Below are 13,220 nucleotides of genomic sequence, written 5' to 3' on the forward strand. Positions count from 1 at the left end.
CCCTTTCAGTGTATCAAGATTTAATGACAGAAAACTTGTAACAAGTCTCATCGATATGTTTTTGAGAAAAGTTGATTGTCAAGTGGAAATTCAAAGAAGAAAATATTTGAAAGGAGGGACAAGCCCTAAATAACACACTGAAGGCAGTAAGGCATTAAATCGACTCCACATCAACTATTCCTAAGTCAGCATAACGGCATCACAACCAATGTCAACTGCTCATCGATCAAATAAAGGACTGGAGGCCATTTTTGGTCGATCATTTCCCTTAGTCCCTTATCATTCATTCGGACGATAGTCAGCCATTTGAGCCTTTCATCTAAACCCTTCTTTGACAAAACACACAAGTTTCCAAAGATGCTTGAATCAAAAGGGAAAATCAAAAAAAAAAAAAAGAAGACAAAGAAAAAGAAAGAAAAATCATGAAAATAGCATAAAAACAGGCAAAAGGAACTAAGGGTAAGTTCACTAAAGGACCTCAATATTATCAAAAGTAATACTTCTCCCTTGAAGGATCAACTGGGAACAAGCTTAACAGGTATTTCATTTCATAAGTCATACATACAATCAAGAGATGAAGGGAGGCCATCTATCAATCATTTCACCTTATCTCTGATCCACTAACCAATCCTCTGAACCTCTTCTTTGACTACCCCCTTTCTCAAGAGACAGATGTCAAATATTCGGATGCCCTTACAACAAGCCAAAAAAAAGAGGAAAAAGTAAGGCATCAAAGTGTAGTTTTGAAGGAAAAATGAAAGAAAGAAAAAAAAATAGGGGCAATTAAGCTAAACATCTGTTTCCAATAACCCCACCTCATTCTTCACCCCAACAAAAAGTCCTTCTGAATCAAGAAAGATGTATGGCTCATAGCATTGAAAGACATGAAAAGCGAAAAATAAAATAAAAAGAAAAAAGCTAAAAAAATGTTCTAAAGGCCCCATCTGTCAATTCAAGCATCTAAAACCTATGTCAAAAGAATATTTGAGCCACCTATCGTTTGATTATGAATCATGTCCTAAGCCACGTTTCATCCCATCTAATAAGACATTCTCGATATTTGAGAGATTAGCAAGCTAACTTTGGGCACACCTTTTTTCGTTGACAATGATAGGATCAAGTATAGGCCCCCCAAGTAAAAAAAAAAAAAGCAGAAGAAGAAGAAGAAGAAGAAGAAGAAGAAGAAGAAGAAGAAAATAAGTCGGACCTGGAAACACAAAACCAGGGGCAAAAGGGGTGAGAAGAAACAACAAAAAAAAAAAAACAAAAAGATAGAAAGATGCATTCTAAACTTGGGGTAAGTATATCAAGGCACAAGAAGTTTGGTTCAGCAAAATTGTGAAGATTCAACCTCTACTCCAAGGGGGTAATTCATGAAGTGAATTTCCATTTGGCTCTAACATTTCAAAGACATATCTTTGGAACTAACAGGGTTGCTATCATCAAATCTCACACCACATTAAGGGCAAACAGGATCTTTTAAATGTCATTGTTTTGTTAGAAGTAAACTATCACCTTTCATCTAATCCTTGTCAACCACTTGTCATCATCATATGCATTATATTCTTCTTCAGCCCAAATGTTTAAAATGACCAATCATCACAGGAAAAGAAGAAAAAGGTCCTCACCTGCTTACATTTCTTTTTAAAAACATCAAGCTTCCAGATGGGCATATCATTTCCAGCACTACGGCAAAAAAATCATTGATTGATCATGGAATCTGTTTTAAAGTCCCTCGTGGTATTAAAGTCCCCCATGGCACCAAAGTTCCTCATGGCATTAAAGTCCCTCATCGCACCAAAGTCCTTCATGGCATCAATGTCCCTCGTGGCATCAAAGTCCCCCGTGGCACCAAAGTCCCTTGTGGCACTAAAGTTTCTCATAGCATCAAAGTCCTTAATGGAATTAAAATGCATCATGGCATCAAATACCCCCGTGGCATCAAAGTCCCTTGTAGCAAAAAAAAAAGTCTTGCATTATCTTTTTTGTGCATCTAAAGCATCCAAAAATTTGTTTTCAAACCATCCAAAAGTTTTTTAGAAAATCCAAAATCTTTCATCACAACCATCTAAAAGTCTTGGCATGCACTATCTATCCAAATCCGAAGCCACCTTTTTTCATAGTCATTTTGTGCAAGTTTCTTTCATATAAGTAGTCCAAATCCAAAAGTCATTCATCATCCAACTTTCTTTCACCAAAAATCATCAAAATTGAACACCCATCAAATATCGTTGAAATCTCTTGCTTTGTGCAATCCGCCTTTAGGTATAATCGAATATCCATCGAAAATCATTAAAATCAAAATCAAATATCATTGAAATCACTTGCTTTGTGCAATCCGCCTTTAGGCATAATCGAATATCCATCGAAAATCAACCAAATCTCTTGTTTTGTGAAATCCACCTTCGGGCATAATCGAAAATCATCAAAATCTCTTGCTTCATTGATGTGTGGCTCATTGTGACACTAGCAAGTGTACTAGCCATTCAAGTAATATAGTAGTGAGTGAAGTATCGTTCCCACAAGGATTTAGGAAACAATTACCAATACTAAATTGGGTACTTCTTATCTGATTAACAAATAAATCAAAATTTTAATGAAAGCTAAAAATCCTAAACTAAAATCTATCTAAATCATTGGCCCAATTGCCTTCAAATCAGGTTAGAAGAGTAAGCAGTAAATGACAATCTCAGAATTCAACAATCTATCAATTTGGATCATTCGAATAAATCATGATTGAGTCTTGATTTGGTGAAACTCCAAGGTCATGAACAGCCTCTCTCAAGCGAATGTTCATCCTATGCATGAGTGACGATTCTTCTATCTCTAGCAAGAATCTAATCCCCATGCATGCATTTTTTCAAACACTTCTAAGGCATCAATTCAAATCTGAATTGATCGCCAACTGAATTGTGCAAGTTATCTCTAACCTTGCACTCAATTCAGTTCTTGAATAGTAGATCTGAATTCCTAGAGTCTCTGTCAAGCACTCTAGGAATTTCAAGCTTTAAATCCATTCGGCCAATCTGAAATTTGCAGATCTGAATTCTCTTTCAAGCAATTCAGATCTTGCAATCACATATCTAAGAATTCAGATCTGAGTTTTGAAGGTTAATTGGCCGAATTAATCTATAATTTAACCCCTATTCAAGAAACTTCAAGTACAATTCATAACCATTCGAATGAATCAAAAAGAATTTTATTGTTGAACTGAAATTTTACAAGCTAAAATAAATCAAGAAAGATTGGAAGAAGGAGAAAGAGGAAAGAAAATATAACAAAGAAACTGAATTCAAATTAAAAGAGAATGAAACTACAACTGAGTTATTACAAAAGATCTTTGAATCACAAACCCCCAATTTCGAACTCACCTTCTTCTTCTTCTTGCTTGCTTGACTTGAACTTTCTTCAGCCCTTTTTCTTCTTCTTCCTTGCGCCTAGCCTTCTTATCTTCTCTTCTCTCAAGGTGGCCAAACCTCTAAGAGTGGGAGAGCCTTTCTCTCAAGAAATTGAACACCTCTCCCCCCTCCTAGAGGCCTCCTTATATAGTTTTTCAAGGGGGCTCTTGCCCCTTCTTGAAACCTATAGAATGGGGTGTATTACACCCCTTTCTTTAACTTTCTAGAGCTCTCTTGAAAGCCTCCTAAGGGCTGCTATTTGGGCTGCACTTAGGCTCTCTCTTAACACATGATAGTTATACTTTGAGCTGCTCTTTTGGGCTGAGAATGGGCCTTCTTTGCTGGGCTGAATTCTACTCTTAGCTTGGCTTTCTTTTCTTGGGTTTTATCAAGGAATCCACTTGCTCTTCTTGAGTCGAAGTTCTCTTGCTTCTACAACTGGGTTGGGTTGAAATTGGTCTTTTTGAACATTCTTTTCTTGCCTTTTTCCTTCATTTTCTTGGATTAATTATCCCTGAAACTTATTCTAAGCATTTAGCTAAATTAAGGCAAAAATTAATAAAATCGACATAAAAATCCATGCTAAAGTCCTAAAAAATTATAGATAAATTGTAGGTTCATCAAATACCCCCACACTTAAGCTTTTGCTTGTCCTCAAGCAAAGACATCAGCCATAAACTGAACATTCCCCCATTCTGTTCTCACCATTTACCTGGTGAACTTTTTAAGATAGATATGCATTGAGTAGTCGGGGAACTTTTGTAAGTGCTCAGCTCTTATTCTTGTAAATTGCCATTTAATGTATGTATAAGATCCAAGGAAAGGAGAATATGAATTTCATCATAGTCTAGCCTTCACTCCTAATTCATATATAAATCAGCTCCTTAATTGTCAAGATTAATAATCAAATTTCACTAAGTTTCACATCTGTAACTTAATCTTAATGAGAGTTCAACTTTAGAGTGCCCCTTTGAACCTCAGTTGTCACCACAATTACTTATTTCTAAGGGTGAGTGCATCTTATGCTCCATCTCACCATTTTCTTCTTCTTTTTTCTGGTGTGAGTGCATTTTATGCTCCATCTCACACTCTTGTCTCTCTTTCTCTATTTTTTTTTTGTGTGAGTGCATCTTATGCTCCATCTCACCATTTTCTTCTTCTTTTTTCTGGTGTGAGTGCATTTTATGCTCCATCTCACACTCTTGTCTCTCTTTCTCTATTTTTTTTTTGTGTGAGTGCATCTTATGCTCCATCTCACACTAGTCACTTACTTGAGGTAGGTAAATAGGACTCATATTCTGAGCTGCTAGTTTTACTATTCAGCTCAAAATAGCAGAGTCAATTTGGACTTTTGTCCTTCTTTGCAATTACTGAACCTCAATAATCAACACTTAAGATGTGCACTAGCTCTCTTGACCATTAACCATGAAATCAAGGACTTCCATACACATGAAGATAGTTAGGGCTAGTCATGCTAAAAAGCATATTCAGCTCCCCCTTTTCTAATGCATATATCAAATTGGGTCATTCACAAGAATAAAAACTTAACAAGTACATCAGTCTCCTTCAACTCATTGAATTCCTTCTTAAAAATCATCAAATAAATAGTAATGAACTTGAGGGGTTCCAGTCTTTTTTGGTTATGTCATTGCCTGCATATGTGTGTTGGGGTGAATGAGGTGCATGGTTTCAACCCCCATACCCTAGCCTCGGGCTCACTCCCCCACACTTAAGATAAACATTGTCCTCAATGTTCATAGTGTTAGGGAATCACTCTTTCTAGAGCAAACTGAAGAAAAGAAAAGGATGAACAGTGCCCTTAAAGAATTGGAATTTTGAGAAGATCTTTATTTTGCTATCTAATATTCTAAAAGGGTAAATGACAAAGAGATGCCTTAACCTGTTTTGGATCAAGCAAAGAAGATTATTGGTTATCAAGATAAACAGTGGATGGAGGGGGTACAGTACCTCCCATTAAATATGATTTCAAGTGCTGACCATTTACTTTAAATTTTCCCTGTACCGGGTGGGTGATTTCTATAGCCCCATGGGGAAAAACCTGTGAAATGGTAAAGGGTCCAGACCACCTGGATCTCAGCTTACCTAGAAACAAGCAGAGATGGGAATTATATAACAATACCTGTTGGCCTACATAAAATTCCCGTCTCAGCAAGTTCTTATCCTGCTAGTTTTTGGTTCTTTCTTTATAAACTTTGGCATTCTCATAGGCAGCAAGTCTGAATTCATCCAATTCATTCAATTGCATCTGCCTTTTAGCCCCTGTGGCCTGAATGTCAAAATTTAAAAATTTAAGAGCCCAATGGGCCTTGTGTTTTAATTCAACTGGTAAATGGCATGCTTTACCAAAGACCAATCTGTAGGGGGACATGCCAACGGGTGTCTTAAATGCAGTTTTGTATGCCCACAATGCATCATCTAATTTGATGGACCAATCTTTTCTAGCAGATGCTATGGTCTTTTCCATAATTCTTTTGAGTTCCCTGTTAGCCAACTCCACTTGGCCACTAGTTTGAGGGTGATAAGGGGTAGCTAATTTATGTGTAATTCCATATTTCTACATGAACCTCTCAAATTGGCTATTGCAGAAGTGAGTTCCCCTATCACTAATTATTGCTCGCGGAGTGCCAAATCGGGAGAATAGATTCTTTAGGAAGTGTACCACCCTCCTTGAGTCATTTGTGGGTAAAGCCATGGCTTTTACCCATTTGGATACATAGTCAACTGCAACGAGGATGTACTTATTACCAAAAGAATTTGGGAAAGGTCCCATGAAATCTATACCCCAAACATCAAAGATTTCACAGATCAAGATATTGGAAAGGGGCATTTCATTCCATCGGGAAATGTTTCCCGATCTTTGGCATTTGTCACATGTGGACACGTACCTATGGGCATATTTGAAAAGTGTGGGCCAATAAAAAACTGATTGCAAAACCTTGGCTGCAATGCGGCTAGCTCCAAAATGACCTCCTACTTCTTTATCATGGCAAAAGTGGAGTACCGACTCCATCTCCTCGAGGACACATCTCCTTATGATCTGATCTGCACACAATTTATACAAAAATGTTTCCTCCCACAGATAGTATTTTACATCAGAAAGGAATTTCTTTTTCTATTGATATGAAAGGTTAGGAGGAAGGACTTGTGCAGCTAGATAATTAACAAAATCAGCATACCAAGGAGATGAGTATTCCTGGATTGAGTACAGTTGTTCATCCGGAAATTCCTCCTGAATGTTTCTAGTTATTTCCTCTTTTGAGCTTACCTTGTCCAACCAGGAGAGATGGTTAGCAGCCAAGTTTGCAGCACCCTTCATGTCTCTAATCTCAATGTCAAACTCTTGCAACAAAAGAATCCACCTGATCAGTCTTGGTTTTGAGTTTTTCTTGGTAAGCAAGTGCCTTAATGTCGAGTGATCTGTGTAGACAACAGCCTTGGACAATATCAGATATGAATGAAACTTGTCAAGTGCAAATATTACTGCTAGCAGCTCTTTTTCAGTAGTGGTGTAATTGAGTTGGGGTCTATTCAAGGTCCTGCTAGCATAGTAAATTAGCTGAAAATGTTTGTTCACTCTTTGTCCTAAAACAGCTCCTATAGCAGAATCACTCACATCACACATTAATTCAAATGGGTGGGTCCAATCGGGTGCTACCATGATAGGTGCATGGATCAATTTGTCTTTCAAGATGTTGAAAGCATGAAGGCATTCAATTGAAAATTCAAAAGTCACTTCTTTCTGAACCAAGGTAGATAATGGCTTGGCAATTTTTGAGAAATCCTTAATAAACCTCCTATAGAATCCGACATGTCCTAAGAAACTTCTCAAAGAACGAACAGATGTAGGGAGTGGCAATTTTTCAATTGCCTCCACCTTGGCCTTGTCGACTTCTATACCTCTTTGAGAGATCTTGTGGCCAAGAACTATGCCTTCTTGCACCATAAAATGACATTTCTCCCAATTCAACACAAGATGTGTTTCTTCTCATCTAGTAAGCACCTGTTCCAGATTATTTAAACATGCATTAAACGAAGAACCGAAAACTGAAAAATCATCCATAAAGATCTCAATAAAATTTTCAACCATATCAGAAAATATAGACATCATACATCACTGAAAGGTTGTTAGGGCATTGCATAACCCAAAGGGCATCCTTCGGTATGCAAATGTACCATATGGGCAAGTAAAGGTGGTATTTTCTTGGTCTTCTGGTGCAATTGGTATCTGGTTGTACCCTGAATATCCATCCAAGAAACAATAATACTCATGCCCAGCTATCCTCTCTAACATTTGGACCATAAATGGGAGAGGGAAATGATCCTTCCGGGTGGCTTCATTTAATTTTCTACAATCAATACACACACGCCATCCCGTGACGGTTCTAGTAGGGATGAGTTCAGTTTTCTCATTTGGAACAACAGTCATACCCCCTTTTTTGGGCACAACTTGTACAAGGCTTACCCAAGAACTATCAGAAATAGGAGAAATGATCCCGACATCTAGCAGCTTAATTATTTCAGCCTTTACCACTTCTTTCATTTTGGGGTTCAGGTGCCTTTGGGGCTGAACGGAAGGCTTGCTGTCCTCTTCCATCAAAATTCTTTGAGTACAGATTGATGGATTAATGCCTTTGATATCCTCTATCTTCCAAGCTATAGCGTTTTTGTGTTCTCGCAACACTCTTAATAGCTTTTCTTTTTGTAAGGGATTTAGTGCTGCGGAAATTATTACGGGGAGATCTGATGGTGCCTCAAGGAAAGCATACTCTAAATGGGAAGGTAATTGCTTCAATTCAAGGGTGGGGGGACTTGGGATGATGGCTTACCTAATGGTCCAGGAAATTTGCCTAGGTTCTCTAACTTGAGAAACCCCTTTCCCTTGAATTGAGGCTTATTGTTTAGGTATGCTATCATGAAGTTTAATTCTTCATTTTCTCCTTTTTCCATGTCTCCCTGCTGGAGGCAGAGTTGAAGAGGATCAGCTAATCTACTTACCTGAAAGCATTCATCAATTGTCAATTCAATGGCATCAATCATAAAACAAGAATCATCACTAGAGGGTGCATGTTTCATAGCACCAGACATTTATAAATAACCTCCTCATCTTGTATCCTAAGGCTGAGTTGTCCTTGTTGGACATCAATCCTAAGGCTGAGTTGTCCTTTCAGAATGCCATTGATAGTTGTTGGCTGCCATTTCCTCAATAAGTGCATGGGAAAGTTCAGGAGTTTATTACTTATGGACCCTCCAGCTACAGCATCTAATATGGTCTTATTTGAGTCGGTAAGACCATTATAGAAAGCCTGCACTTGTAGCCATATGGGAAGGGCATGATGAGGAACTCTCCTCAACAACTCCTTGTATCGTTCCCATGACTCATATAAAGATTCCCCCTCTTACTAGAAAAAAGTAGTGATGTCATTCCTCATTTTAGCAGTTTTAGAAGGGGGAAAATATTTAAAGAGAAAACGGCTGGCCATTTCATCCCTCGTAGCTATTGATCCTACTGGTAATGAATTCAACCATGCTTTGGCTTTATCCTTCAAAGAAATGGGAATAACCTCAGCCTAATGGCATCATCACTTACCCCATTGTGTTTGAAGGTGTCACATATTTCTAAAAAGTTAGAAATGTGTGCATTGGGATCTTCGTGGGCCAAACCACAAAATTGCACCGTGTCTTGAATCATTTGTATGATGGCCGGTTTGATTTCAAAGTTATTAGCAGCAATATTGGGCCTGATAATGCTAGAGGCAGCTCCAATGAGTTTGGGTTTGGCATAATCCATCATAGTCCTCTATTCATCCATTTCTTGAGCTTCTTGAGCTTCTTGAGCTTCTTGTTGGATTTGTCTGGCTGCTCTTACACAGACACGGAGGGTTTTTTCAATCTCCGGGTCGTAGAGGATGTCCTCCAGCTCGACTCTGCTTGTCAGAACTATGAAAGTCAAGGCAGTAAACAAAATAACATAGAAGAATATAAATAACTAACCTTATCAAAACTGAAAATGTAAAGTGAATTATTGGAATACAAAAGCCTACATCCTAAAATAAATAAATACAGCAAACTAAAAGCAGATCTGAACCAACATCTTATTCAATATACAAAATTCAGAAACAGTTTACAAACAGGTCTGAATTCAGTAATCTCTGAGTAGAACAACAGTTTACAAATTCCTTTTCTTTATATTGTTGAAATCAAGGATGAAATTTAATTACACAGATCTGAACTGTTGAGAGCTGAAATCTCAGTAGCTACTGAGAACAGTAATATACAGTTCTGAAATCAGATCTGAAATGCAAGCAGCTACTGAGGACAGCCAAATGCGGATCAGCAGTGATTGTGTTCAGATCTGAGCTTCATATTAAAAGGCTACTATTCTGTGCTACTGAAGGTCAATACACAGAACTGAAATCAGTGTACAAAGGAATGTGAGATAGCAATTCAGACATCAGTTCTACACAATGAAGGGAAAGGAAATCCATTACATGGACGCCCAAAGATTGCGGAATAAGGGGGCAAATTTCAAAAATTTTTCTCTCCCTTCAACAGGGAATCGAATTCCCTATTTAGATAATCATATTTTTGAGGATCATTCTTGAACTATAAACTGAACCAGATCTGAACCAAAAGGAGTAGGGAGGGATAATACCTGATACAGAGAAGCAGTATCTCCCAATGGAGGTGTTCACGCCCAAAGAAGGATCCAAAATCTGCTCCTACTGAAGATAGCACAGTGCAGGGTGGAGCAGAATCATCAATGTTCTTCCAAAAGAACTTGACCCTTTGCAAGAATCAACTGGACGGCTTGTGAATACAACTCCCACCAATCTTTTCTCCAAAAGATTGGTATCAAGATCAAATCACGATTTCTCCCAAGAGAATATTTGTAGGGTGTAGAATTCTCTCTTCTTGTAATTAGAAGGGATCAGCTCCTAATCCCATTAGGAGTTGCTAACCCAAATCATATTTGGTTTAGAAGTCCCTTTAAGTGATAAGGGATAACCTTTATCTTATCTGCAGATCAGATCAGCCATCTCCTAATCTAATTAGAAGGTTTCCAGATCAAAATCTTATTTAGATCTTGGACTCTCTAAGTTGATAGGGTCTGGGCCCAATCCTATCAGCTGATCCATCTCAGAATTCGCCTCTTAAGTGACTAATCAAATTAGCCCAGTTTGAAATGGGCTTAAGGCCCATTTAAGGTTATGTATTCATTTAGCCTTCCAAACTTCTACCCAGTTGGGCTTCCTTGTATGGTGTGGGACCCAAACATTGATCTACACATCAGCCACATGGGTTCGGCCCAGCCTTTGTTACAAGGCCTAGCCAAATACACTGTTATGGATAGTGCACCCCCTGAAAACCATCTCATGGTCTCTATGGGCCCAACACTTACCCTAAGTGGTCCCTGCGCCAAACCACCTTGTAACACCCATGGACTATGGGCAGATGCAAGATTAGCCCATCGAATATTATCCTCAATGGTCTTACACTTAACCTCTCAGCCCATAATGATCATACACTGCCCGACAAGAGGACCTCTCCCTTGGCTGCAAGGAACAGTGTTGCACTCTCTGCTTATATGGATCCCAGGAATTAAAACCTTTTACAAATCATTTAGAAACCATAATATATATACTTTTATATCTCATATAAAATATATTTTGCAAAAACAAATCTCAATGATTGAAATCGGCTGTCGGCAGTCTTGGTTTCCATCAGTGAGAGTGCATCCCCAATCATTACCTTTATCTGACAAATGGGCTGATCCTGTCACTATGATCACCCATTCAGATGAATTCTCAGACTATCCCAACATACCCAGGTTTTGACCCCCACTAAGGATCTCACTGATTGGTACATCAAAGACAGCCCAATCTGACACCTAGTGTAGTATCATAATCAAGTCTAGGGGTCGGGTGTAACTTTCCAGTTTTGCAAATCAATCTCCAAGGTCCAAGGCAATACTGGAAATCTAGTCCAGTTCAAGGATTCAATTAATCCTACACTGTATGTGCCTACGGTCTCACCCTGGCAGTTGGGACAGGCCACCCTAACCGACTTGGTGGCACCACAGTGTCAGCCTTGTCAGGATAGGTCTCCCTAGACCGACCCACTGGCTGTAAACATTCTAAACTAACATGAGTCTCATTAAGTGTCCAGTTTAAGGATATTACACAGAAACATACCAAGGGAACATGAATCAAATATGCACTTTTGTTCATTTATAATAAACCCATAAAGTACATCGCTTTGATTGAAGCTAAGGGCATACAAAACAGTCTAACAACTCCCACTTGCACTTAGGTCCAATCAGGTACTAGTCAGAGTCCCATGCTTTCCACGTGTTTCTCAAACACTTTCTGTGATAATGGCTTTGTCAATGGGTCTGCTACATTTTCTACTGACGCTACCTTCTGAATCAGGACGTCCCCTCTACCAAAAATCTCCCGCAGTACATGGTACTTCCTCTCGATGTGCTTCGACTTCGAGTGGGCTCGTGGCTCCTTAGCCAGAGCAATAGCTCCATTGTTGTCACACAACAATGGGATCGGCGATGTGCTGGACGGAATTACTCCCAATTCATGAACGAACTTCTTCATCCACACGGCTTCTTTGGTAGCCTCACTTGCGGCAATGTACTCGGCCTCGGTCAAGGAGTCTGCAGTGGAACCTTGTTTGCTGCTTTTCCAACAAACAGCACACGATTCTCTCGTGAAAACATATCCATATGTAGACTTTCTATCATCTGGATCGGACTGGAAATCGGCATCTGTATACCCTTGGATCTGTAGTAAATTACCGTCGAATACTAGACAAAACTCTTTTGTCCTTCGAAGGTACTTAAGTATGTTTTTCACAGCAGTCCAGTGCTCCTGCCCTGGGTTGGCCTGAAATCTGCTTACTACACTCATTGCCTGAGCAATGTCAGGATGAGTGCACAGCATGGCATACATGATGCTCCCTACGGCAGAGGCATAGGGAACATCTTTCATGCCATCAATCTCCTCAGAAGTCTTGGGAGACATCTTCCTCGAGAGAGTGACTCCGTGCTTGAAAGGAACATTTCCTTTCTTTGAGTTTTCCATGTTGTATCTTTTGACTATTTTGTCAATGTAGGCAGATTGGGACAATCCTATTATCCGCTTTGATCTATCCCTATAGAGTCGAAGACCCAGTATATAGGAGGCTTCTCCAAGATTTTTCATGGAGAATTGCGGTGAAAGCCATACTTTCACCGTAGTCAACATTCCTACATCATTCCCAATGAGTAGAATGTCATCTACATACAGAACCAAGAAGGTAATCTTATCTCCACTGTACTTCTTGTAAACACAGGGTTCATCCAGATTCTACTCGAAGTTAAACGATTCGACAGCAGAGTCAAAATGGATGTTCTAACTTCTAAAAGCTTGCTTAAGTCCATAAATGGATCTATTACCATGTTTTCCTGACCTGCAGCAATGAAGCCTTGTGGCTGCTGCATATAGATATCTTCAGTAAGATCTCCATTCAGGAATACAATTTTGACATCCATCTGCCAAATCTCATAATCATGGTATGTTGCTACAGCTAGCAGGATCCAAATGGAATTAAGCATGGCCACAGGCAAAAGGTTTCCTCATAATCGATGCCCTCTTTCTGAGTGTACCCTTTCGCCACCAGACGAGCTTTGAAGGTCTCAACTCTACCATTGGAGTCCTTCTTCCTCTTGTAAATCCATTTGCAACTGATTGCTTTTACCCTAGAGGGTGGATCTACTAGAGTCCAGACTCCATTGGTCTCCATTGAGTCCAT

At 39.1% G+C, this 13,220-nt stretch overlaps 1 non-coding gene and 1 pseudogene across 1 annotated transcript; one reads left to right on the forward strand and one right to left on the reverse strand.

Moving 5' to 3' along the window:
* The window catches only part of LOC148860888 (uncharacterized), a 100,274-nt pseudogene that overhangs the window by 21,873 nt on the left and 65,181 nt on the right, over positions 1–13,220 (reverse strand).
* On the forward strand, positions 8,745–8,851 carry LOC148860889 (small nucleolar RNA R71). Its single transcript, XR_016095174.1, has one exon. It is a non-coding gene; the product is annotated as a small nucleolar RNA R71 (small nucleolar RNA).

Source organism: Nelumbo lutea, chromosome 4 (genome assembly GCF_056320005.1).
Source record: "Nelumbo lutea isolate HS-2025 chromosome 4, American lotus-T2T, whole genome shotgun sequence".
NCBI classification, from domain to species: domain Eukaryota; kingdom Viridiplantae; phylum Streptophyta; class Magnoliopsida; order Proteales; family Nelumbonaceae; genus Nelumbo; species Nelumbo lutea.